Source organism: Ambystoma mexicanum, chromosome 6q (genome assembly GCF_040938575.1).
Source record: "Ambystoma mexicanum isolate Mex_15411 chromosome 6q, UKY_AmexF1_1, whole genome shotgun sequence".
Classification (NCBI taxonomy): domain Eukaryota; kingdom Metazoa; phylum Chordata; class Amphibia; order Caudata; family Ambystomatidae; genus Ambystoma; species Ambystoma mexicanum.
In genome coordinates, this window is record NC_090937.1 from 1,085,249,802 (window position 1) to 1,085,276,327 (window position 26,526).

Sequence of the window (26,526 nt, forward strand, 5' to 3'; positions counted from 1 at the left end):
TTTAAAAAAAGGGTCGAGGTCGGACCCAAACAACTACCGACCAATTGCATTATTGGACATGGCTGGTAAAGTGTTTGCTACCTTGATCTTGAGGACACTGGTGAAATGGAGCATCTTGACTTGCCATAGAGGTGAATGGCAGTCAGGGTTTGTCCAAGGGGATTGGAACCTCGCTTAACATCTTTATAATTAACATCCTAAAGGCCCTGGCCGAGACAAAGAAGGAGACAAAGACCTACATGGCATTTATTGATCTAACACAAGCCTTTGACACCATAAAACAGCTGAAGCTATGGAAGAAGTTGGATGATTGGGGGTGCCCTAAATCCATCTGGGATACAATGAAATATCTGTATTCTGGAACGACTGTGAGAGTGAGGCTAGATAGATCAGGCTTCTTATCCGACCCAATACCAACCAACAAGAGCTTAAAACAAGGATGCCCACTGGCCTCAGAATTATTCAACTGCTTTATATCAGACCTAAAAGCGGCTTTCAACAATATTAGTTGCTTCCTGCCAAAAATAGCAGGGGTTACTATTGGTAGACTGTTATATGCAGACAGCGTCGTATTGGCAGATCAAACACAGATAGGCTTACAGCGACAGCTGGAAGGTCTACAAAACTACGTCAAGGCAAATGGACTTTGAATAAATCCCCAAAATCAAGGATTATGATTTTTGACAAGGCCAAATGGGGGAGGCAAAAGGAATGTTACTCATGGAACCTAACGGCGAAAACATTCTAGAGGTAAGCTCCTTCACTTACCTGGGCGTCTGGTTGAACACCAGTAGCAGAGATGCCTCAAGAGTGGTAGCCCTTAGAAACTAAGCAAAAAATCTGGCGGCTCAGGGTAGGCTGCTTCTCAGTAGATATTGTGGCTTTTCATTGGTGCCATTAGTCTCCTTCTAGCGCATGAAGGTACTGCCAATCCTTACATATGGAGCCGAAACATCCTTCACGTTTCCAGCAGAGAATTGGCCCCAACCGGAAGGAATCTTCTGGAAAAGATTTTTCTGACTGCCAAAAAGTACACCAATTCAAGCAGTTAGATTGGAACTCGGTCTAACATCAGTGAACGCAGTAGTGATCTGGAAATGTCTCTCCTTCTATCAGAAATGTATTGAAGTGAACCCCAGGGGAGGATTTGGGGTGTTAAAAAAAGAAATGGAGGGAGACAACGAAAAATCCCTGGAGGAATGGAGGTCCATCTGCCAAGCAATTTTAATAGATTTGGGAGAATCAGACCACAGTTTGGTGGAGAACCCTGACAGGATTAAAAAGAAGGTCTACAGGAAGGACTGGATAACAACTGAAGAAGAGAGCCAAGCATATAAAATATATGGCAAACCTCTACAGGCAGCAAGGAAGCTGAATACACTTCTAAAATACCTACAACTATTTCCGAACTGGTATTTTAGAGCACGATTTATGAGATTCTGCTTTAACCTGTTCCCGACTAGAGAAGTCCTGGGACCAAGAAAAAGATTGAGTCGAACGGATGTAACATACAGATTATGTCTATTAAAAGACTCTAATGAAACGTTAAAATATCTGACACTGTTTTGCACAGTCTTGATAGAAGCACAAACTAAAACTCTAGGAGAGGAGATCAACAAATATGGATCAATGACGGCAGGTGATTGGTGGAGGGTTCTCACTTCAGGAGCAAAGACTCCAATAAGCTTATCATTGGTCAAGCTGTTGAGAGCTATCTTTGGGGAAATTGAAGCCAGCAAGCTTCAATTAGCGGCCTTGGAAAGGACATAGGAGAAGGATTGGACTTCTTTCTTGATCGAGCTTAGTGGATAACAACTGACATTTGAAGAAGTCATTGGGCCTCATTATGACTGTGCCGGTCCAGTAACAACGGTGCCGTTAAACCTACCCGCACTGTTGTTACCGGACCGGCACAGTACAACTCTCCGGGCAGGAGCAGTCCCGCCTGCCAGGGTCAGACCTGGAGGGCGGAGCTCCACCCGCCCGCAAAGTTTCACAGTGCTGGTGCTTCCATGGTCCCCATTCCCATTGAGTCCTACAGGTGGGAACGGGAATTTACAATTACCAGCACTTGACTTCCCTGAACGCCAGGGTTGTAATGCCCCGGTGTTTCCAGCAAGCCAAGCGCCTGTAAAATGTACAAGCCCGGCAGCAACCTGCGTGTTTTACTGGCACGATAACCGCCGGACATGTAATGAGGACCATTATGTAGCTTAGAGGGGAAGGACTGATATGACTTTGTTAGGATGATGTATTTTTTTAAGGTGATGATAGGGGCAAAAGGTTTTCTATGTTGTAAAACCGTATACAAGCCTAAATAAATTTTTTTTTAAAAAAATGACTGAAATCCTGAGTGAATCTGGAGAAAGGGGAATCCACCCAGATTACAAGGTCGAACTATTATTCAGTCTTACAGATCAATTTTTATCTTTTTGTCATGTTTAAACTGTTAGAGTATATCCTTTTTTTATTTTATAGGTGGGGAATCCTTATTAGGTTAGGGATAGGGAGGCATTTATCAAACATTCTTGAGTTTAATAAAATGGCATCTTTTGAAAAACGTCCAAAAAGTTTGTCTGCCTCGCATTTCTTACCCCTCACACTTGCCACTGATCAAACTATCTATGCTGTTGAGTATTTCTGGTAATGATAAAGGATTCGACAGCTTCAGAAGTGTCCACTTCTAGTTGATGGAATTGTTTCCATCTAAATATGATGTTAGGTCCGCCTTTGTGCATGTGGTTTTTATGTCATATAATGAAGCATAGACATCGCTAAACACAGTATTCCCAACATGTAGGCAATCCTATTTCCAATGCCATCTTCAACTACAGGAATAATGGTGTTACCTCTTTAGCTGGTCACAAGCCAAGGTAGTGCTTTTCCAGGTCTTTGTTTCTCTCCATATCTTCTGGGATCTATGGGTTTATGGGTCTTGTGACGAATCGAGGGAATTTGTCCCTTCTCCACAAGGAGGAACCTTCCCCTGTGAGGCTCGGGAGGTGAGCCCGTTCTGCTAGACCCTCCTGAGGGGTCTGTGTAAGTGGGATCTCAATGGGAGAAACTCCTCCTTAGGTGATAAGGACCCCTGTTCTGCTGAGGAACTGCCTCAGTCATTCCCTGTGATGGCATACATGGGACGACCTGATAGGCAGCGCATGACCACATTTAGAACATTGGCTGAATACGAGAATAAAGTATGTCGCTTTAAGAGAAAACTTCCAATGGACTGCGACTAGGAGGTTGAAGAGAGAGGACGTGCCAAATAAAGGAAAACAAGAGAAACTCATACGCCATTACGAGAGGCACCTTATAAGTGTAATACCTGACAAGGTAGAGTCGAGCAGAGCCTGTAATGTTCCGATCCTCTCTGCACATTAGACAGATGCAGGAAAACCAACGTGTGCAGCCAGAGAGAGGCAGCGAGAAGGAGGACCCAGGCCTGCCGGCAGATCCGTGGCCCCTATGGCATCATTGTAGTATGGTGGTCCAGAAAGGGTGCCGGTACGTTGCTACCAGCACCCTTATTTGCAGACCGCCATACTTGAAATGAGAACCATGTGTTGGTAGTTTCAGTGCATGCAACCATAATTGGGGTATGAGCCAATATAGTATGCACTCAATCTCATACCACTCGACCCATGTAAGCGCAGTCTCTGACATCATCACATAATCACGAGTTGAAGAGTATTCGCCCTAGAAAAATATAGATTGTCTTGTGTGTTGCAAACTCTCAAACTGTGCCATTCGATAAGTCAATTAGGCTGTGTAGTCTTAGAGAAGTTTGGAATATAGGTATGACCCCACAACCCAACTGGATTTTACTGTTCCGTGGTACGACAAGCCCAGACTTGATTTAATGTATTAGTCAAATGTAATTCCCTTTGTTTTGTGAGCCTTCAACATGACCCTTTGCCTGAATTTAGATAGACACATAATTCATAATTAATAAAAAAAAACTTTTTATCCAATCATGTCTTCCCATGTGTTCAACCTCTTGTAGCTCCTGGACGCCCTACTAATTCTGTATGCAGCCTTTTGTGAATGGTCTTTTTTTTTTTGCAAATAGAGTTACGTTTCTATCCACTCGTTTTAGTTTGTTCTCATATTGTGCATGTTTCATGGATGTCTGCTGCTTCTTGCTCTAGAGGTGTTAATATGGAGACGATGACACCTCTGGCCAATTCTACATCTTGAGATTGTGGGGATCTCAAAACGTACCTTCGTTCAAGAGCGCAGGTTCCCCATAAATACAGTGCATTTGAAAATTGTAGGTGTGCATGGTGTTGTGGTGATGGTGATTTCTGAGTTATCTGAGTGTGTGTTGACAAAGTGCTGCACAAGACTGTAGTACCGTAAATAACAATGAATATATATTCTTTGACCAACCAAGAACATAAATGCAACTTCGTTTGTGTGAAATTTCACAAGGATAAATCAAGTCAGCTACCTCCAGGGAATATAAATATATCTTTCTGTTACAATAATAGTTTTCCATGTGATCATTCTCATTCAGTTAATAGATAAAAATAGGACCAACACTTTTTCCCCACTACCCACTACTGGAAAACCTTTAAGATTAATTGAGGTTTGTACTTCTTCAGTGTCAAAGCCTTAAAAATAAACGTATTTTGTATTTGCATCAATATATAATGATCGTTTATTTAGACAAACATCTGTGATATGCAAAAGACATGAGTCCTTCACTTAGTAACCTACGAATTGTAGTTGTAATTAAGTAGTTTTTTAAGGACATTTATGGCCTTGAGTTCAGGATAGAATTATTATTTTAAAATGTAAAAGAAGTAACTAACCTGCAAAAAAAGGTATTTGTCGTTCCTTGACACCGGTTGCCTTTTACTAAAGTTTGTGAACTATTTGTGGGTGTACAGACAACATCTGGCCATTTGCAACATTGAAAACGGCCCTGTGGATCTGCTAAAAGTTTGGGAAATTCCAGATATCATTAATAGGAATTGACCATTTTTATATGCAAACTTTCAAGACCAGGCGGCTACCCGGTGCACAATATGGTGCAAATTTGTCAAGCAGTTCACGCTGTGGGTGAGAGAAATCTCATCCACTGTAATTTTGTCCCCCTTGACAAAATCTCATGAAACTTTACAAAAAGTTCTAAGCCAAGTAAGTCTACATTGATTTTGAAACAGACGTTTGTAGAACATCTCCAAAGTTATAACAATAACAAAGGGCTTTTCCTATGCAGAGTCCGTTTATTTGAAATGTATTTATGAATTTTACACAAACAGCAATGATAAGCAAATAAACAGAATCGCTATGTAAAGAGTGCACATTCTCTGTTCATCTGGAACCACCCAAATGTCTAGCAGTTCATCATAAATAGGTGTCAAAAAACATGATCATTGCATACACACGACAGATGATATTTACATAGTACACATTGCTTTGAACAGAACAACAGAGTGCCATGAGCGCCATCAGGCTATCTGTCCTACCTACACAGCAACACTCTTTACCTCTTATGTCTTGTTCATCGAGCAATCAACAATATGCATTGGCCTGAAGAGTCTTTGGTGTCTAAAGAAATGTCTGTAAAAAGACTGCCCATACATTAAGCACCTCCACTTCCCCAGTATAGCATCCTCCAGCACTATGCATTTAATCTGTTTCTTACATCTTTCCTTATACTGTGGATGAGTTATTTCTATCCATGTCCTTTGACAAGCAAGAGTGTCTGCAAAAGGAACTTACCCACCATTTGCTGTTCTTTCAGCAAGGGATGATGCCCAAAATACAGATCTTAGGCGCCACTAGCCCTTGCCGCTTGCATATATCTCCAGGCATCCGTTAACTGCGCTCTACACCCTCTGCATCAGAAGAGTGTTCCAAACCACTTGCATACAATCTTCTTCCTGTTCTTTGCATCTACAGCAACATTGGGGGAGGGGGGTGCAGTTCGCGTGAAATGTATATGCACGGATTGGTGGCAGAAAGTTTCTGTGCAGTATAAAAAGCTGTATCAATTCGAAATCTGTATAAATTGAAACCATTTTAACATGTGCACATGTTCTTTACTGTTTAGAGTCGGAAATCTCTGTCCCCATATCTTGGTCACATTTCAGAGTCCAACTACAGGGTTGCTATCGTTGAACGTCCTATATTTGACTTTGGTGGGGGAAGCAGGATACTCTGAGGGCCAAGAGTGCACAAAATAACATAATCTGTGTCAGGATAGTCGTTCACCAAGCTGTGGTCACATCTCAGAGTATTCTCAAATTTTAGTGTCTTTCAAGGAGGTTTGAAAATGTTCAAAATAAAAGTTCTTCAGTTCTTGATAAGCTCTTGTCCTGAGCTCTCCTGGCAGCTTAAAGTAACATACTGATGTGGTGAGTAGATTTAGATTGATCCAATGAAAAGGTAAAGAGCTAAATAAAAACAAAAATGTCTCGCATGATTCCCAATGCGGTATCTCAAGGGTCCCTTCCCTTTGGTCTCAACATTTCAGAACAGTACCATTCTCTCGAATGTGTAGCTTTGTTGGCAATATTCTTGTGCAGCTTGGTACAGGTCTAAAGTCTGCACTGGCACCTGAGTTCTGTAGTGGATTGTATGCTGTGACTGGCCTGAAACTCAGAGCCATAGGAAGTCAGGAGGACATTCTATGCTATGTATGGGGTTCTTACAGGGCCTCTCTCGCAGGTACCTCTAGCTGCCAAAAAAACGATGCCTCTCCTCGCTATCCTACTGCAAGCTAGTACAGAGGGGACATGTACCAAATCCTTCTTAAGGCACCTCGCTGCCTGCTAGTGCACTTCCTTGAAACTCATCATCTTCTCATGCCCCCTCCAATCTTACTCATACAGCCTGCAGGCATACAGTGAGTGCACCCCTCTCTGTTCTTCTTTTGTCTTCACTCCCAGGCTCCTCCTCAACGCATCCTGTCTTTTTGTTCTTCAGCTCCTCTTAACCTCTCCTACTCCCCTTCTCAACTCATCTTCTGCTCCTCTCTTCAGCCACTCAACCCCGTCATTCAGACTATCATTAGCTCAGTTCTCCAGCTCCTCCTGTTCTCCCCTCTCAAGCTTCTCTTGAGCTCTTCCAATCAGTCTTATCAACTACTTATCTCCTCCTTTGAGCTCCTCCTTTGGTACCCAAGTAGCAGTTATCTCTTCCTCCTCACTAGCACCTCTGCAGTCACCCCGGTATCATGCATCACATCCTCCTCACTATACACCATTCCTGTGGCCCATCAGGCTCCCCTGTATCCGATGCCAGCTTCTCCCCACTATTCACTGCTGCCCCCTCCTCAGTCGCTTCCTTTTTAGTACCAGCTTTCTGGGTCTTGTTCTGCCTCTGCTCAGCCTTTTGAGTTGCCTCTTTCCAGTCCTCCGAGTCTCTTCTACAGGCTCCTATCTTCTCTATTTCATCGGTCCTCCTTTCCCTAGCCTTGTGGGCCCCATGGGTCTCTCCTTTAGCCTCTTGTCTCCTGCTTCAGCTCCAGCTTCTTCACCAACCACCTCCAGTATCTCCAAACACTCATATAGGAGACATATGACCTAAAGAAAATGGCTGTGGGCTGCTCAGATCAACAGGTCATAACCACTGGCTACTTTGGGCATGTTTGTGTGACCAGGGGATGACCCTGAAAACCCGGCCACTTCAGGTAACTTAGGAGGCCCATGCATAGTTGGAGGGCATGCCCTGAGTAAAGTCAATGCCGGTGGCATAGTTGTGCGCATGAATAGTCAAAAACCTTACCCAAGCAAAGTGGTAATTTGGCACATTAGGTGTTTCTGAGTGCCCGTGCAAGGCAGAAAAAGATGTGTGGGGGCCATTTCCAAATGATGTTTGCCTTTTTCTCAGAGTCAGAGAAGGCCCATTACAAGTTAAAAGGATGAAACACCTTAATTCCCGGGTCTGGCCGATGCACCAGCCATAGTGGCTACTGGGTATAGCTGCATGTGTGGGGGTTGGCATAGCTGCACGTGTGGGGGTTGGCAGTGGCCTGGCCAAAGTAGCCACTGGCATAGCTGCAGTCCATGCACACTGGGTGCTTCATACTGCTCCATTGTGTCCAGAGAATAGTCAAAGGCCATCCTGAAGTTAAAGTGCCCACCTGGGCTTGGCCGAGGGCCATGCCCTCTGGGTACTGTGGGTATTATAGTCCATGAGTGTCAACGTACGTTTGCCAGTTTCCCGCTGGTAATTCTGGTGGGATACCGGGAAACTGGCCTACCGTTACCGGCCCCTCCTATCCCGGTATTACCAGGATATTCCAAGTGCCGACAACGGCGGTAAATCCCCATTCCCTGGAGTCCCGGTATTTTGGAATACTCTTTGCTCTTAGCTGGAGGTAAATCAGTGACCCCCACCGGCAGACTTGTACTTTTTCAGTGCAGGAAAAGTGGCAGTGATTGAATTACCGCCATTTTTACCAGCACTTTTCCCACACCGCAAAAGTTATAATGACCCCCAATGTCATTAATTAAGCAATGTGCCCCGAGTGGCGGGGCATTACCTACTTAGGTAATGCCCCAGGGGCCCATAGTTATAGGCCCCGAGCGAAGCGAGGGCCTTAACGAAGGCCCCGGGGAATTACCAGAGTCGGTAATGCCCCCACCGCGAGGGGCATATAGCTATTAGTACCCCGGCCTGCAAAAACTACGTGGCGTTTCGGGGGAAAAAAGACATCAAAGAAAATGGCTGCCATGGAAAGGGAAAACGGATGGCCCCGCTCCGAGTCTTCACACGGCTGGAGGCTTTCATCGTCCCCTGCAGGGGACCAAGGCATAGAAGGTAAGTGTGGTGGGGAGGGCAGGGAGGTGGTAGGAGGGAGGGAAGGAAAAAAAGCCTTACCTCTGTCCCCGGCGGGGGGCGAAGATAGCCTCTCAACCTTGGGGAGGCTCGGAGCGGGGATGGCCCTGCTTCGAGCCTCCTCATTGGCTGAGGGGCTGCCATGCCTCCCGCCGTGGACAAAGGCCGTGGAATCCCAACAGAGGGATTCCCGGCCTGGTAACGACTCGCCGAGGGCCAATCATAATGGCTCTTTCATTCTGATTGCGCCCTCGCTGGGTACTACTATAGTTAAATTAAGTGAAAGAGATTTGCTTTAAGGGACGTCTATTTGCACTGCAAAATAAAAAAAATCCACATATTGACCATTCCAAAAGCAACCATAACGCAGTCACCACTGTTGTAACATAGCCATAATTTGGCCAAACCGGTGCACTGCTCATTGCCAATGCGATTGAATTGCACATAGCCAAAGATCCTACAGGAGAAAATGTACAAAAACAAGTAAGGAAAATGTGAGTACCGCAAAATAATTTGTTGGGCAATATAAAGCAAAGCCCATATTAACCATACTAATTATTTCTAGAGCCCATTTTCAAAGTCATTGTGTTATTTTAAAATTAATTGATTACAAATTCACAATACATAGATATATTTTGTTAAATTGAGAATACACATCCTGCAGTATTTTTCTGGTGCAAGGGAGATTCAAGAAGTTGCGGTGCTTCTATTATGTATCTCAAACTTGGATCAGTCCCCCTGCAAACATAGGTCTCAATTGATTATTGCATAACCTAGAAAAAAGAAATTGAGAAGTTATAATTTAGGAGCTTTTTTTCTATACAAAAGTAATTATCAGTCCCTTGATGCTAAGAAAGTATCTGGCTCTCTCAAGCAGTCTTGCATTTTATGTTGTGTGTGATGGGAAAGATGAAAGTGTAGCTGCTTCCCCTTGCCCACCTAGTGTCAAACTGATGGATGCGGCAACAGAGAAGAGTATAGTTATAAAGAGGAACTTATTAGACCTCTTTAGTGGGCAGAAGTACTTGGCATGCATTAATCTTCTATTTGATACTGGAACAATAAATAGCACAACGATCTACGTATTATGGAGTTAATGTAGATTGGAGGTAAAGAGCATTATCTAGTAAGTGGCAGATCCCGTCGGGACCAAAGTTGATGTTGGAGAGGAAAGCCCCTCTGCCAAGAGTATCAGTAGTGTGACTGGATCTGTAATGGCGACCACAACCCCCATATTCACAGCTGAAGTTTAGGATGATGTTTACGCCCAATCCCTCAAGGAGCTGGATGGTGATTATGGCTGCTGAAAGCCAGTGCAGGTTTGATCAAATGTGCTGGAATTAACGTGAAGGAGTTGCTGTCAACTCTAAGGGTTGAGGTGAGGGATAGAGTTTCAGTGACAGTACAGGAACTGGTATTGAAAGCTAAACCAGCCATTTTTCAGAAACTAAGAAGTCAACCATGCCTCTGTGGCTCCGTAGTTTCTAAAAGTTTCATGCTGCTGTTTTGGTGATCTTTGCAGGATTTGAGGCGGAAATGACATTTCAAGATTCTGATAGCGTACAACCTATTTCTAGGCATCAAACCACTTTTGGATGAAAAAGACACCTTTAAACTTTGTAAGACCGAGCTCATAAGAGAAAGTGTGCTATACCCTGCAAAGAATCTGTACATCCCAACTGTCTATTAGTCTTGGGATTAGAATGTGGGGTGTGTGGTCTGAAAGTGATGCTGTGGATTGTTTGTGCCAGTGTTCTGTCCTATCATTCCACGCGTAGCAGATAGTTTAGGTACAACCTACCATCCCCAGTACAAGGTTCTCTGTCTTATTGCTTCTAATTCTGCTCCTCCCAACCTACCACTTCCTATTTTCCCATCAACGCATTGTCTGTAATAATTGTCTGGAATAAAAGCCACTGACCTGCATCAGGCTACCTCTGTATCATAAACGCCTTCACACCTCTTTATTACAGAGATCTTGTCAGATCACTGCATCCTCTTTTGGCTTTTTGGGTTCTTCTTTATTTCTCCTTCAGTAATTCACCATCCTTTTAGACTCTCCTATTCCAGAGCCTTTTCCCCCTGTTCACCTCCTCCTTTCGCTTTCTTCTTTTTGCTAGTTTTCTCCCAGCCTTGTCCCATCTGGCATTTTGCCAAACAGCCTTTGCTCCATAGTCTTACAAATTGGCAAAAACCCATTCTTTGGTCCTTCTCGTCCCTCTCTGTACTTCCCTATATGTGACTTCTCATTGGATGCCAGCGTCTTTCCTTTTGTTATTGTTCTTTCCTCATCTTCTATTCTTTCTCTTCTCTCAAACCTTCTCTACCAAAAACACTCTCTGGGAGTATTGCCCTGTTATTAGTGGCCTTATTCCGGTTGTTTATTATGTTGCTTTTCATTACTTTCTGCCTTGCCTGTCGGCATTCTAGCATTGGGCTTCTGCCATTTCTACATGTCCAGGAAATCTTAACTTTGTTTAACCCACTGTCCCACTCTGACCTGGAGCCTATTACACCCTTTCCCACATGACTGTGTTGCCTGCTGCTCAGATAACAACTACAGTGTCTTGTTCTGCCTGCTGTCCCTGCTTTCCTTATTGTATTCTCTCAGCATCTTTTAGATTCAGGTACCTTCTTCAACTGAGCTGTAGCCTCCCAGGCTTCTGCTCATCACACCTTTATTCCCTCATCTTTAAACACAGTGCCCTGAAAATGTAATTTGACGGTAAAATATTCTGTAAAATAGCAGGAAATACTTGTAGCTGGTGCAGTATACATCCATCCCCTGAATGACCTACCCTAAACAGAGAAGAAACAAGCCCAACCCCTTGGCTGTTGCTGGAAAGTGAGACAGATCAACACCCTTAATTAAGCCAGTCCATGAGAGGATCACTGGACTATGCTAAACATCTACGTCTCTTCTGTATCCTTGCAGAGCTCCTGTTCTAACCCCATTCTTACTTAGGATGCCTTGCAGTCTGTCCCTGGCCAGCAGTTCTGTTTCATGCCCAACCCCTGGCAGATCACCTACGTGTTCCCTTGATACCCTGCAGGTCTGCCTTTCTCTGCACCAGTGCTCCCCTAACCCTACCTGCAGCTTCCCAACATCTTGCCTGTTCCAGAAACGCATGATTGCATTATTTCACAGAGTGGGAGTCCCAGGCAACTGGTATCACAAAAGCAATTTTTTTGGCATTGCCAAGCCACAATACACACAGCAGCTTATGCCGTGGTCACCTATCCTTATACACAAACCCAGGCTACCTTGCCCATACCTCAGAGGCACCCCCAGTTCTTCCAGCAGTAAGGCACCTCTCATTGGTTGCCTACATCTGACATTTCACCAAAGCGATGGTAGAAAGCAGGGTGTCCAGTTATTAATTTGAAAACAAAAGGATTGAATGCAATACATTCGAGTCAAAAGGACGGAAAAAAAAGACCTGATTTTTTTTTTAATGTATTTTATTTTTGGGGTTTTGGTATAGGTAAAATTAATGGTTTTTGGCCAAAAAACAGGGTTTGGGGGGGCCCTCTCCCAAAAGAAAGGGGATTTGGTCTTTTTTTTTCTTCGGTCCTTTTGACTCGAATGTATTGCATTCGATCCTTTTGTTTTCGAATCTTTAACCCTAAACCAGAAAGCAGACATGCTGGTATCTTTATTCGTAGACTTCTTTTTGAGACCCAGAGTTAACAAAATGCGCTCCTATCTCAAGGACACCACTGCGACGCTACTGCTCCTTAAGAACCAGAACTTTGACCCCGAAACCCATTTACTTGTCACTCTAGACATTGAGTCATTATACACACGAATCCCGCAAATGGCCACGTTATAAGTAGTAGAGAATATCCTCAGAAATCTGGAACCACCCCTAGATTCCCCTGTTACTTTGATTATGCAGTTGGCAGAAATAGCGCTCACAAAGAACTATTTTCTGTATGAACAAACATACTTTGAACAAACATCGGGCACAGCCATGGGGGCAACTTTTGCGCCAAGCCTTGCTAATTTATATGTAGCAGCCTTCAAGGAGGACACCATCTACTCTGACACAAATCCTTGGAAAGCCCACATAGAACTCTGGTCACAATACATCGACGATGTTCTTATGATTTTTAAAGGCACTGAACCAGAACTAACAAGATTCATGATCTGGCTCAATGAACGAAATAGACATTTGACGTTCACTGAGACGCATAGCAAATCTGAGATACATTTTTTAGATCTTCAACTTGAAATCAAAAACAACATCATAACCACCATGGTATTCAATAAACCCACCGATAGAAACTCCTTGTTAACATTCTCGAGTTTCCACCCAGCAAGCCTGAAGAACAACCTGCCCTTCGGCCAATTTTTAAGATACAGAAGGAACTGCTCGAACATCCTAGATTTTGAAAGACAATCGGATCATTTGGCCAATAAATTAAAAAAGAGAGGATACCCCAGAAAAACCATACAACAATCGAGGAAGAGGGCACGCAACATTCCACGTGACATCACGCTAGATCAGCATGCTAAACAAAAAAACTCTGAGGATAAAATCACAGCGGTCTTTACGTACTCACCGCTCACTAACAAACTCAAACAAGAAGTTTTAAGACTCTGGCCCATCTTAAATGTGGGGGAATCGAATTTGGCTACCCCACGTTTTGCCATGAAAAGAAACAAGAACTTGAGGGATTCCCTCGTCAAAACTTATAAAGAAAAAAGATTGCCTCATGAGACACTTTGGAATCATGCAAAACCGACAGGACATACCCCATGTGGGTCATGCAGTGCCTGCTATGGGACTGCAAGAACCAAAACCATAGATATCGGATGGCACCATCCATGGATACAAAAAGAAATGACCAACTGCAACACCAAAAATGTAATTTACCTGATTACCTGTCCGTGTGCACTTAGATAAGTAGGGATGACTACCCGACCGATCAGAACGAGGCTGGCAGAGCATCGCTCCTGCATACGAACAAATAAAAACTACAGCACCTATGGTGGAACACTACTTAAAAAAAATGCACAGCCCCAAAGACATGCAATGGACAATCCTTGAAAAGGTGAAGATACCAATGAGAGGAGGGAACATTCAAAACCTGCTCTTCAGACTTGAACAAATGTGGATATACAGATTAAGAACAGATGTGGAGGGCCTAAATGAATCTATGTGCTGGCAATCACTTGCAACCCTCTAACCATCATTCACATGTTGTTCATGTTTTTTTTGTAATTTGTCAAACTGCACTACTGGCTATCCATTGTATATTGCTGTATATTTTCTGCATATATTATCTGCTTTCATTTCACAATCTGTATAAGTTGCAAGTCTACTCTAATATTCTACTGTGCTATAGACACACTACATTCCTAACCTTTTTTCTGATTTTTCTGGGATCTTGTGAAGTCATTTTCAGACCTATACACAACAAGACCCTATTACCACCCGGGCATTAGGATACTATTTGGCATTAGCCTCTGCAACCTTCGAGTTTACACCTAACATATCGAAATACCAGGACGCCATCTATGGTTTTCCATTATTAGACAGATCTGTCGCTCTTAATCATTAACACCCTACACCAATATGGCTGCCAATCCATGTGGTCCTTTTTTGGTCCCTTTTTAGTGTTTACCATGGTCCGCACGTAGAGTGTCACGTGAGGACGAAACGCCAAAGACATCACAGCCTATACGCCGTTCTGTGCAGCGACATCGGACTTGGGCAGAATCTCGAGGGGTACTTCTCACCCACCGGGGGGTAAGCAACATCTGGGGCGGAAGCGCCACTCCCCCTTCCATTTAATTTAACACTCGTTTCTCTCTAAAAAACACACGTGTCATGTGCATCGAGACACCAGCAGCCACAGTTGTGAATCGTGCTCTGGGCTGTCTCCATTTACCGTATTGGACCATGGGCTGCACGCATATCCTTCGTGTATCACCCACCCCCCCAGTGCATTAGATGTACTTTATTTCTATGCAATAGTTTGGCGTGGGAAAGTATAGTCTGTAGATCACAAGTACCACATGGGCTACTACTAAAAAACATTGAGTGACCAAATGGGTTGCTGCCTGGGGACGTGACGTGGGGATATCCGACTGGGCCTGTGTGCACTATAGGTCAAACTCCTCAGGCGTTGACCTATAAAATGAAAAAAGCTAGTTTTGAATGATTGTTTGTTTAAAATGTTCGTAGATGCAAAAATAGTTATCCTTTAAGTTAGACCTCAATTCACCAAATCTAAAAGAACACATTTCTTTTGTAGGTGAACAAGGAACGTGCGATAATCACGGACTCGAAATACTGTAAATAACTAAACCAGCTCGAATCCAGGACCTTGACATTTGGGAGTTCTCACCTGTAATGGGTAAGATGTATACATTATGACCTCTTATGTCTCGGGGGTTATTTGCGGGATATGTCCCTAATGGCATTCTCCCTTTTTTCTTTTCTCCCTCCCGCTCCTTGCTCTTCCAAATGCAGGGCAACATCCTTTTTGAATACAAGAGATTTACCATAACCAGTAGAAGAAATTAGATCACACACTAATTGGTGTTGATCCTTAGCCCTGAAGAAAGTGGTTTTAATAACTTCAATACCACTGAAACCGGTCGGCTTCCATGTGACCTGATTGAAAAAACTAAGGATCAGAGATATCCCCAAATTAGGCCATAATTCTGATCCCATAAAGGGATCGTGTATATAATTTTTTTTTAAAAACCCTAGGAACGGAGTTCACACTAATAAATACACCTCTGAACCAAAAGAAATAGTTGTCTTCGACTATTCTTGGTCCAACACTCCAAATGATGTTTTTTAACAAATATTACTTGTGAAATAAATTCATGAGTTTTGCCTCTCGATTCATATAATCCTTTCTTCAGCTGAGAGGGGTTAGATCAACACCTCTAATTTTTTAAAAGGTTGCATTCCAAAAAAAACGAAATAAAAATGTAATGTTTATTTGGGAAACATACCATGTGCGAAACCTTGAAGGATAAAGCAAAACAGGAATCCAACAGTGTGGATTAAATCCCCATAAAAAGAAGCAATACTCTAATAGAATTGACTCAAATCAAATTGTGATATGATGATAGGGACGATTTGAGTTCCAGATCCCCCAACTAGGTTCCAATATTGTGGATATCTTTATTTGGACAACATCTGCCTGACTTCAGGGTGCAAATCGGGTTGTCCCATGTTGTACAGCGAACTCAGAGTAACTGATTAGCCAAGTGTAGAAATTGTGGTACCTGCCCCTTTAAGGGCACACACGCGGCAGATGACGCAACTCCGCCACCTGTGCACGTAATAAACTGGGCATGCCACAGATCGCCAGTGCGTCCGTGGAGCCCAGACTGAGTGCGTTTGTGTATTGTGTGCTCTGTACGCTGGGGGGGCCTCACAGGGCCGAATGGGCACACCAGCAACTCTTAAAAGTGGCAACAAGGTTGCATTGTCGATCTGACGCAGACCTGCAAGGCCAAGGCGGTGAGATCCCCACCGGGCATATTCTCTGGATTTCCATGCCGCAGAGTCGGCAAGTTTGCGGTGGTCGGCCGCCATTTTGTCGACACGTGGTGGTGAGGGTTGTGGCTCCCGTTTGCTTGTGGGCCTCCCACATTAATTTCTGGACCCCCCCCTCATGCAGAGGGAAACTTTCTGTTGCTGCAAAGCATTTTGGAGTGTTTTTGGACACTTTTCTCTTTTGAGTTTGAGGTGAGGCCAAGGGGAGGCCTAGGAATATTTGTTTTTCCCTTCCCTTTTTTTTGTCCTAGCCAACTCAATTTTTGGGACCTTTGGCCTGTGTGCTGGGGGGGGTTATTCCATATTCATGACTGTTTGGACATTATTGGAGAGGCAATCACTACAGCAAGCCCAAGGGTGGAGTGGTGGCAATTATTTGCATGCTCAATTTTTGGACACTTTGGACTGTGCTCTGGGGAGGACATTTTCTGGCTGTGTGGACTTGGTGGAGGGGCACTCACTACAACTAGCCCGAGGGTGGAGTGTTGGCTAATATCGGCACGCTCACGTTTTGGTGCATTCGGCCTGGAGGAGGGCCATCATGAGTTGTGGCCCCAGTTTCCATGTGCAGTGCTCATGCGCTCACCACCATGGGTGAACAGGAAGATCGTTCAGGAGACCAGGCTCCGGCAGGACGAGCGGAGCCAGTGGGTGCACATGCGCCAAGACAGCATGGGGTGCTTACATCAATGCCTGAGTTTGACATTTTTGGGGCCCTGTCGGACCGAGGTGGAGGCTCTGGATATATTGGCTGGACGTGTACTTCCGGGCCACAGGTGAGACAGATGAGGATAGCAAAGTGGCCACGCTTCTATACTCGGCAGGACCAGCGGTGCACAACGTTTTTCATTCATTACAGCCGTGGATGCATCATGCTGTGGGACACTCGTCCATTATGCTTGGATGTGCAGGGCACCGTTGCCTATGGTGGTGCATAAAGGGCCAGTGAGGGCAGGCTTCTTTAGACAACAGCGCCCGCTCAACGTCTCTCAAGTAGGTCAAGGGGAAGATGGCCTTACTCACAAAGAAAGAGAATGAGGAGGAGAACATTTTCTTCATATCCAGTGTCAGTGCGCTACGGGCCACCACCAGGAGGCAGCCACTGTGTTTCGTGAAGGGCAGTAAGTCGACGGTACCTGTGCTGGTGGACACGGGGCTGTCAGTCAACATAATGGCCAGGGTGCACTATGATGCCATGCTGGCGCTGCCTGCCTTGCAGAAGTCGAAGGCGTGGATATTCACCTTTGGCGGGGAGCAGCCCATTCCATTGGCCGGAGCGTTTGTGGGAAAGTTGAACATGGAGGGACATCCATCAGAGCTCGATTCTTTGTAACGCGTGTAAGCAGCAACACTCTCCTCTGCTGCGCAGCAGCGGAAGCATTGTGCATCATGAGCTTCACCAATGCAGTGTATGTGGAAGACGTACAGGGACTTCTCACAAAGTACAGTCAGCTCTTTGAGGGGATAGGCTGCATTGCCGACAAACCCGTGAGGCTGCATATTGATGAGTCCATACAGCCGATTGTGCTCAAGCACCACAGAGTCCCATTCCATATGCGGGACCTGGTGGACAAAGAACTGGACAATTTGGTGGCGCTGTACATGATCGAGAAGATTGATGGACCTACCCCTGTGGGTGTCGCCCATAGTCATCGCACGGAAGCCAAAGCAACCTGAATCAGTGAGGATCTGCGTGGATATGAGGCTCCCCAACAAGGCCATCAAGCTAGTGAGATACCTCACGCCCACGATCGAAGACATCATCGCAGAACTGCAAGGGGCTTGTTTCTTTTCGAAGCTTGACCTGCGGGCGGGCTATCATCAGGTGGTGTTGCACCTGGATTTGAGATACATTACCACATTTGCCACGCACCTGTACCGATACAAGCGCCTAAGCTTTGGGGTGTCATCAGTGCCAGAAGTGTACCAAAATATCATCCGTGGGGCCCTAGCGGATCTAGAGGGTGTCCTCAACATCAGCAAGGACATTCTGGTGTTTGCAAAGACGGAGGCTGAACACATAGAACGGCTGGTAAAGACTCTGGAGTGGCTGCAGGCGTTGGGGCTGACCTTGCATAAAGAAAAGTCTGAATTCCTCAAAAGAAACATTGAGTTTTTTAGATTTATGTTCAAGGAATGGAGTGTATAACCCGACCCCCGGAAGGTCAAGGACATTGTGGAGGCAAGGCCCCCAGAGAATATAATCGAAATCTGGAGCTTCCTGGGGATGGTCACATATTGTGGCCTTTTAATTCAGAACCTAGCCTCCAGGTCGGAGCCCCTGAGAAGTCTCACCCAGAAAGATGCAACGTGGCAATTGGGACGGCTAGAACAGGCAGCATTTGAAGATGTGAAGGGGGCTAACGGCAGGAGACACCATGGCGTTTTTTGATCTGTCCCTGGGATCAGAGATCGTGGTGGATGCCAGCCCGTTTAGTCTGGGTGCGCGCCTCCCTGAAACAGACGCACAAGGTCAGACCGATCACCTATGCGAGTAAGGCACTGTCGGAAACGGAGCAGCGCTACTCGCAGATCGAGCGGGAGGCCCTGGCAGTCTTGTGGGGGTGTCTGCACTTTCGACTGTACGTGCAGGGACGGCCGGTGACAGTGGTGACTGATCACAAGCCTCTGCTGCCGATCATGGGCGGCTCGTCATCCAAACCTCCAGCCCGGATTGAAAGGTGGATGATAGCGCTCCTGGAGTATGGTGTCTCTCTTGTGTATCGGCCGGGCAATAACAACGCAGCAGATTATTTGTTGAGGCATCCCAGAGGCGGGGTGGATGGACGTGAAGACATCAGTGGTGAGGAGGCAGACAAGCATGTACAGCTAATTGTAGAATCAGCAACCCCGAAGTCAGTGCCATTCCAAGAGCTTGAAATGGCAGCAGCCGAGGATGAGCGCTTCCGGAATCCTGAAGGCGACCCTTCAGCAAGGGTCGTGGAAGTCGGGGGTGGACACCCTGGCACAAAGGACCCAAGAGGCGCGGGTGGCGCTTTAGCAACTGTGGAGCGTGAAGGAGGAAATGACATTTGTTGAGTCAGGGCTCTTGCTCAGGGGAGACCGCATAGTAATACCGATGCGTATGATCCCCCAGGTAATGGAGCTGGCGCACCAGGGTCATCAAGGGACAGCGAAGACAAAAGCAAGGTTATGCCAAAAAGTGTGGTTCCCTGACTTGGAGAGAAGGGTGGAAGAGTTTGTGCCTGCCTGTGTGTGGTGCCAGGTGGCTGCCCCGGCACAGAGGGAGCTCCTCATTGAGATGATGCCCCGAGGAACAAGGCCCTGGGAGAATGTGCATGCAGACTTTGGGTCCACTGGCAGAGACACTCACTTCTTGGTTGTGGTGGATGAGTGGTCACGGTACCCCAAGGTTGAATTCATCTAATCGGTGTCGTTTGACAAGGTGGGCATTGCCCTGGAAAAGATCTTTGCCACTCATGAGTTGCCTCAGACCCTGTTTTTTCCGACAATGGACCGCCATTCCAAGGAGACAGCTTCGCCCAGTTGATGGAAGAGTATGGCATACAACACAGGAAGATTACACCAGTCTGGCCCCGTGCCAACAGCGAAGCTGAGAGATTCATGAGGACTCTAAACAAGGTGTTCTGCATTGCTCATGGCCAGGGCCACTGCCTGCAACGGGCGCTATGCCAGTTCCTGAGAGAGTATAGGGCCACCCCTCATGCGTCAACTGGAGTGGCACCAGCGGAAGCAATGTTTCGGTGGTGTCCAAGGGGGTTAATACCTGAAGTGAGGGAGCGAGAACCAGCCATGATTGATTACTCAGGTGGAGCACGAAAGGAGACGAAGGACAGAGGGAGAGAATGTCAGAAGAGGACTACCACCGCAGCAGCTGATTCCCGCTGAAGAAGTGCTAGTGAAGAACCAGCATCCACAAGGCAAACTCTCACTGACTTATGAGCCGAGTCCCATGGACGTGGTAGCGGTGAGTGGCTCGATGGTGACTGCATCCGATGGGACTGCTACTGTTACCCAAAATGCCAGCTTCTTCAAGAAAAGACCAGGCTTGAGGTAACCCTGTGAAAAGACTGTGTTGAGAAACCGGACCAGGGCGGTGGCCTGGCCCATCCGCCAAGTCCCCTAGGTCGAGGGGATGCAGGTGAGGAGGGCCCAATCCGGCAAGCGGGTAGGAGGTGTCCCCAGAGGGTAGGGAGGGGGAAGCCTGCCTATCTCAGTGACTATGTGTTGGACCCCTGAACTGGTGGGCCGGGCCCACGTGCTGATTGGAGACTTGTGGGCCTGGGAGGGAAGCTAATAAAGGGGTGTTGTTAAGTGTGCTGTGAAATGTTTTAAAGTATCTATGTGTGCCTCCTTTTGGTTTGTTTGTTATGAAGGAGTTACCTGCCCCTTTAAGGGCACACACACGCGGCAGAGTGATGCAACTCTGCCACGTGTATACGTATTAAGCGCGGCATGCCACGAATTGCTAGTGTGACCGTGGAGCCCAGACAGACCGCATTGTGTATTGTGTGCTCTGTATGCTGGGGGGTGCTCAATAAGTGAGCTGTGGGAGAGCTGGGGGAAGCAGCCACTGCACGCTTTGCTCTTCTTCTGACACGCCCCGCTGGTGCTCCATGCCGCGTGTCACAGCCTTGCCTTTGCAAATCAACAAAGTTCATATTGTCTGAGTATTTCTGGAATGTTCCTCTTTCTTAGCTGCCTGCTCATGGTATACTGCGACCTAGTAGTTCTCTCCATTTCTACATTGTTCTTTTCTTGCTGTTCAAAGTCCGCATTTCTATTTTCTGCTTTCTATTCTGTTCTGCTTCTCCATCAAAGTGATGAATAATGTCGCTTTCCTCCTAGTCCCTTATGATTTCTGAACTCGTTGCTTTATAAAGGGCTACTTGTGCCAAGTTCCATTTCTTACCTCCCTCATCTTGATGTATCTCGATGATGTAAAACGGATTTCTGTATTTCGATGGCGTGTGCTTTGTTCTTTTGCTGCATTTTTATCTTCACTAGGTCACCCATGTCGAATTTCCAGGGGGGTTGCACTAAATAACCAGTTGTCCTGGATCTCTGCAATGTATGCTTCTGCTATGTTATTTTGCATGTGTGTCACCCTCTCATGAATTGAAAGGGTTCAACTGCTGTAGTGGAGTTTATGGAAATTGACATCTTTTGCACTGCTTCATGACAGTTAATGTTATTTGCTCTGGTTTACTGAATGGTTTATCTTATCAACTGATTTTCCCTTTCCTCTTGTCCATTACCCCTAGGATGATAGAGGACTGAACAAAGGTGTTTGATTCTGTTACTCTCAAGGACATTTGCCATATCGTGAGGTATGAATTTGACTCCATTGTTCAATATTAACACCTATAAGACATCCTGCCCTTTTGAACACGCGTCTAAACACATTTGCAAGAGCAAAGATGGTGGTTGCTGTAGTGATTGTGGTCACAAACGTTGCTTTGACCAACACCAGTGCATACTTTTGTTCAAGGGGCATGTGCTCCATGGGCCCTATAATCTATTCTTATTATTATAATTGTTCTTTTATATTGAGCTTAATACCAGAGATGTCACTCCAGGTCATTGTCCACACCTGCCCACCAGTAGTATTTGTTCTCTCACTCAGTGCTTGGATAACATACTCCCTAAATGGCCTTCGTGGGCCAATGACAACAAGGGTGCAATGAGAGATCCAGGAGGGATGAGTTTGTCGTGTCTGAATAACCGTCCGTCTTCATCTGTTATTTCAGCAACCAACTCGATGAAAGCTCATAGTGTGGGATACAAGTCCTTTTCTGGGGGAGCCATCCTTTCTTGGTTTATTTCACAGTTCATTTTAACATGCTCTCTTAATATACATTCTTTTCTGTACAGATGCAGAAATGTTAGATATAGTGCTTTTTTCCACATCTTATTGAGATGCTACAACGCAATCATTTGCGATCCATCCTCCAATGGGTTTGTGTGGTAATGGAAGGCATGATGAGCAATCCTCCTGCGTGTTCTGCCACCCAGGAACATTCTCTATTTAGAACAGGAACACCTGCAGCTAACAAAGCGTCCCAATCGTGATGTGACTTTTCTGGTACCTCTTGGTGTTAGTATGTGGACTAACATTTGTGATCAGTGCAAAGCGTGCAAGCTCTATTCGCCATATGTAGTCCTTCTCAGGTTCTGTGAGTGCTCGGGATGCAAATACGACCACAGGGTGACCATGTTTGTCTGCTTGCATCATAGTACACCTGTTCAGCGGAACAGAGATCTATTTGATCTCTACAAACCTTTGGTCATCCCAATCTAGGACAGCCTGACCTTTTTTAGATACATAAACCTTGACAACTGCTGATCAACCTTTGAACTGGATCGTGCTCTGTCAATTAATTCAATCTTGTGTCTGCTGTGAGAAACCCAAAGGTGTCTCACTTACTAGTCTCAGGTGATATGTTGTCCAAGTGGCCAGGACACGCCCTTCGCTATTAGATCCAGTTCCTGGGGGTGGACCAGTGGGGGAGGATCACCTGGGTGAGGGTTCTTCGGGGACTGGAAGTGGAACACCAAGGGTTGAGATGCGGTATTCCCTAGCCCTGTAATACCTTTTCCCCAGCCTACCCTGTAGGATATTTACAAGCTATACCCAGCCCCCTTTTCCCACACAAATACTTTCTTACACGATAACAGACAATGGACTAACACCAGAGCCGTTTACCGGACATGTCCCAACATGCAGGTCAGGCAGAGTCAGGTGATTGACAACCACACACACCTGACAGCCTTTTACCTTCCCCACAGGGAAAAAAGGCAGAGCATAAAAGCACACTTCGAACTTGACCAAATGCATGAGGATACAGCTACACCAAACCGGCAGTTCAAAAGGAGAAGAAAGGCAGTGAGACTTGAGAGGACGAATAATGGAGAATTGCCCTTGCCCTTTTCAACTCAGACCTGCGAAGCCTCCGAAAGGGAAAGCATAAAACTGGGAGCTGCAGCTGGCGTGCAGAGCAGCAAATGTCATTGGTAGACGGGGGGCCTCCCGCTTTGATAATGCAGGCATAGAGGCAATCTAGCTACCCTGGTACTATCCTTGACTCCAGAGAACAGAAAAGCCAACAGATTCAACACAGCCAATGAGTCGGAGGAAGCTGTTGCAAACCGAACTGTTCTGAGCCAAAGGTTGCAAGTGGCAACGTTCTGAATGCAGTGAATCTGAAAGACAAAGTAATTTGTGTAGTTCTTTGAACTTTAAAGAAAGCCCAGTTGAGGTCCAGTTGTGGTGGGGTCCGGCACCACGTGGGCACTCATTCGAAAGACTCTGACCGGGACCTGTTTAGGAAAGTACAAGAACCAGAAGGCCCTAGCAAAGGGTGGTGTGAGATGACAGAGTGGTCCTATGAGGGTTACATCAAATTCCTTATACAATCAAAAGTCTCTGACTCGTTGCCAGAGGAAAGCTAGGTGAAGGGAACCCGGCTTTCCAATAAAATTGTGAACTGTGGAATAAGGCAAGTGTGAATCCAACAGAGGGATACCAAAAGAATGCTAAGAGAAGGAAAAACCCTGCTTTCTGATGTAAAGAAGAAATACATGAACTGTGTTAAAGAAAGGCCGTAGTGAACCCGACGGAGGGAGGCCCAAACTGCAAGGAGGATACGAACCCGACAGAGGGAGATCCTAGGGGCGAAAGGCAATATCCCAAGATGCAAGATCACTGAGAGAACTTTTGGTTTTTTGTTATTTTGCATCAAGAGTAATGCACCCGTGAACATTGTGTCGACAAGAGTAAACCCGGTCGAGGGTTGTCCGCAGTGGAGAATTTTTTAAAAAGACATTTGAATCCTACAAGCAATGTTTGAAAGGCCGTAGTGAACCCGACGGAGGGAGGACCAAGTTGCAAGAAGGATCCGAGCCCGACAGAGGGAGATCCAAGGGGCGAAGAGCAATTGCCCAAGGTTCAAGAGTACCGAAGGAACCTTTTGTTTGTTTGTTTGTTTGTTTGTTACTTTGAATCAGCAAGCCTTCTACAGCAAGAGACTTTTCCAGGTAAGAGACTTAGCCTCAGAAGGTTTTGATATCGTTGAACCAGAACTGGGAACCTCGTGCTAACGAGGCTCAGGAGTGTGCTGTGCTCGAGAGTCCCGCCTTGTCCCGTGCTTAAAATGTGGGGAAGGGAGACCCAGCTGTACCATCCTGACTTTTCATTTTGTGAACACTTCTTTCTTTTCTTGTGAACATTATCCCATATTCTTTTTGTAATCTAGCAGTAGGGATTGGCAATAGTTTTGTTTTTTTTTTGGTATAGGCCCTTTTTATTTGACAAGACACCACTAGGACTGCTTTATTATTATTTGATGGTCGTAGCTTCCTCCCGTTTTAGATTTAGGTTTAGATTAGGCATTTACCTCACCCATTATAAAGTTCAATAAACGCCATTGAACTGTGATCACTTGTGTCTGTCTTACTGTTGCCATCATGAGTTCCTTACACCACCATAAACTCCTGCTACTATGTTTATGCAATCTAAGCGAACTTTGTGACATGGAAACTGTTTGAAGTATTTTTCTTGTGAAAGAATCGTGTAACAAGATCTTGAGTCAGCTAAATGTGCCGTGAGGATGGACATGTCTATCCTGATGTCACAAAATGGTTTATTATGATTTGTCTGAGACCCATTGATGCAGATAACTATTTGTTGCAACTGAAAGATTGTGACTGTGTAGTAGTTGGGATGTACAAATATGGTAGAGCACAATGACTCATAACAGGGGTGTACAAATAGTTTTTTCTGAGTGGTAAAATGTGGTAGAATGTGCCTTACAACCCTTCTATAGTGTTGACTTAATTGCTCTATTTTTAGCTTTCACTTCCTACATTTTTACATTACGAAAAGCATACCTAATGTATCATAATGAAAATATGATTTAGGTTACAGAAGAGGAGTTGAAGCCAGTGGTGAACAGAACAGTAAATGTTAGTGACAACCCCAAGCTTACAATTGACCTTTTGCAATTAGCTGTCTGCAAGTTCAAAACTTGTTTCTGCTAGTTTGCAGAAAGGTTTTCGGTCTTGTTAGAGAGCACTTTGTGCCATTCTAAGTTACAGTCTCAGTAGAGAGCAAGTGAAAGAAACCTGCCTCCACCCAGTGCACAAGTCCCCTGAGTCTTAGACCAGCACTGAGGCAATAACTCTTTCCAAACTGGGGGGTGGTAGCTGAAGTGACAATGAATTATTGGGATGTCGATGTTCAGAAGAATCACAGAACAGAAAGAAAGCTACTACATTATTTTGTATGTCATGTTTTAAAATTGAGCATAAGACCTTGTAAAATACTATGTGCCCAAGATCTCAAGGCTGCTCGCCAAAGATAATTCACTTTCCAGTGCTTGTTTCTTCCATTTCTCCCATTGGTTGCAGGAGCTCTTGATCTACTGTTTATCCAAAATGAAAATAGTTTGCTGTAATGAATCCCTCCAACCCCTGTACTGACTGATATGCTGATTGTTTTCCTCCCCATGAGCATAAGAACTGAGAACATAATGTTAGCCAAAGATCACAAGGCTTCACTTGAATCCTTTCAACTCCTTATGCTGACTCCTTTCCAGCCTCCCCATGGAAAATAAGACCCCAATGCCTACTGCTTGACCAAGATCCTAAGTCCATAATTTTATGCATCCTTTTATTTCTCAGTGACAATTGCATTTCCTGCCGCTCAATGGAACACACACACTCAGAAGATACTCCTTGCCAAAGATCACAAGAACACACTGATCAGTGTGTCTCCCAGTACTGATTTTCTTTGGTTCCTCCTCATTGAACACAAGCAATTATGTATCTATAGTGTTTTCCCAGGCTCACATGACTGTGCCGCCAGAAATCTATCCATTTACAAGTACTGATTGACTCCCTTCCCTCCCCATAAATACAAGAGCTTTGAGCATACAGTTTGACCAAGGCTTTATTTGCTGCCATTAACAATAACCCACTTTCTATCACATCATCCCATTGTAATGCATGTCATGCTACACTACTGTTGCCCTGTCCAACTTAACTTTTGTTTATATGTGAGTGTTTATATTGTTGGTGTATTTTGTTACATTTCAGTTTAACTGAACCAAAAACATATACCATGTCAGTCTTGTATCAAGCATTTTCATACAGTATCTACAACATTGCAAGTCCTTTCCAATTTGTTGAAAGATTTGTATATGTCAGGGAGTGGTTGATGTCCCTT

General features: G+C 45.1%; 1 protein-coding gene across 11 annotated transcripts in view; it reads left to right on the top strand.

The window, feature by feature from the left end:
- CLOCK (clock circadian regulator) overlaps positions 1–26,526 on the top strand; it is a 2,930,945-nt gene that overhangs the window by 343,085 nt on the left and 2,561,334 nt on the right. For 7 of the 11 annotated variants that reach the window (XM_069631637.1, XM_069631640.1, XM_069631638.1 and 4 more), the window contains 2 exons: positions 15,058–15,159; positions 21,566–21,631. The exons of 2 other annotated variants lie outside the window; for them this stretch is intronic. The gene's annotated coding sequence lies outside the window, so the exon portion shown is untranslated. The remainder of the gene's footprint in view (positions 1–15,057; positions 15,160–21,565; positions 21,632–26,526) is intronic. 2 more of the 11 variants (XM_069631632.1, XM_069631634.1) reach the window with 2 other exon arrangements.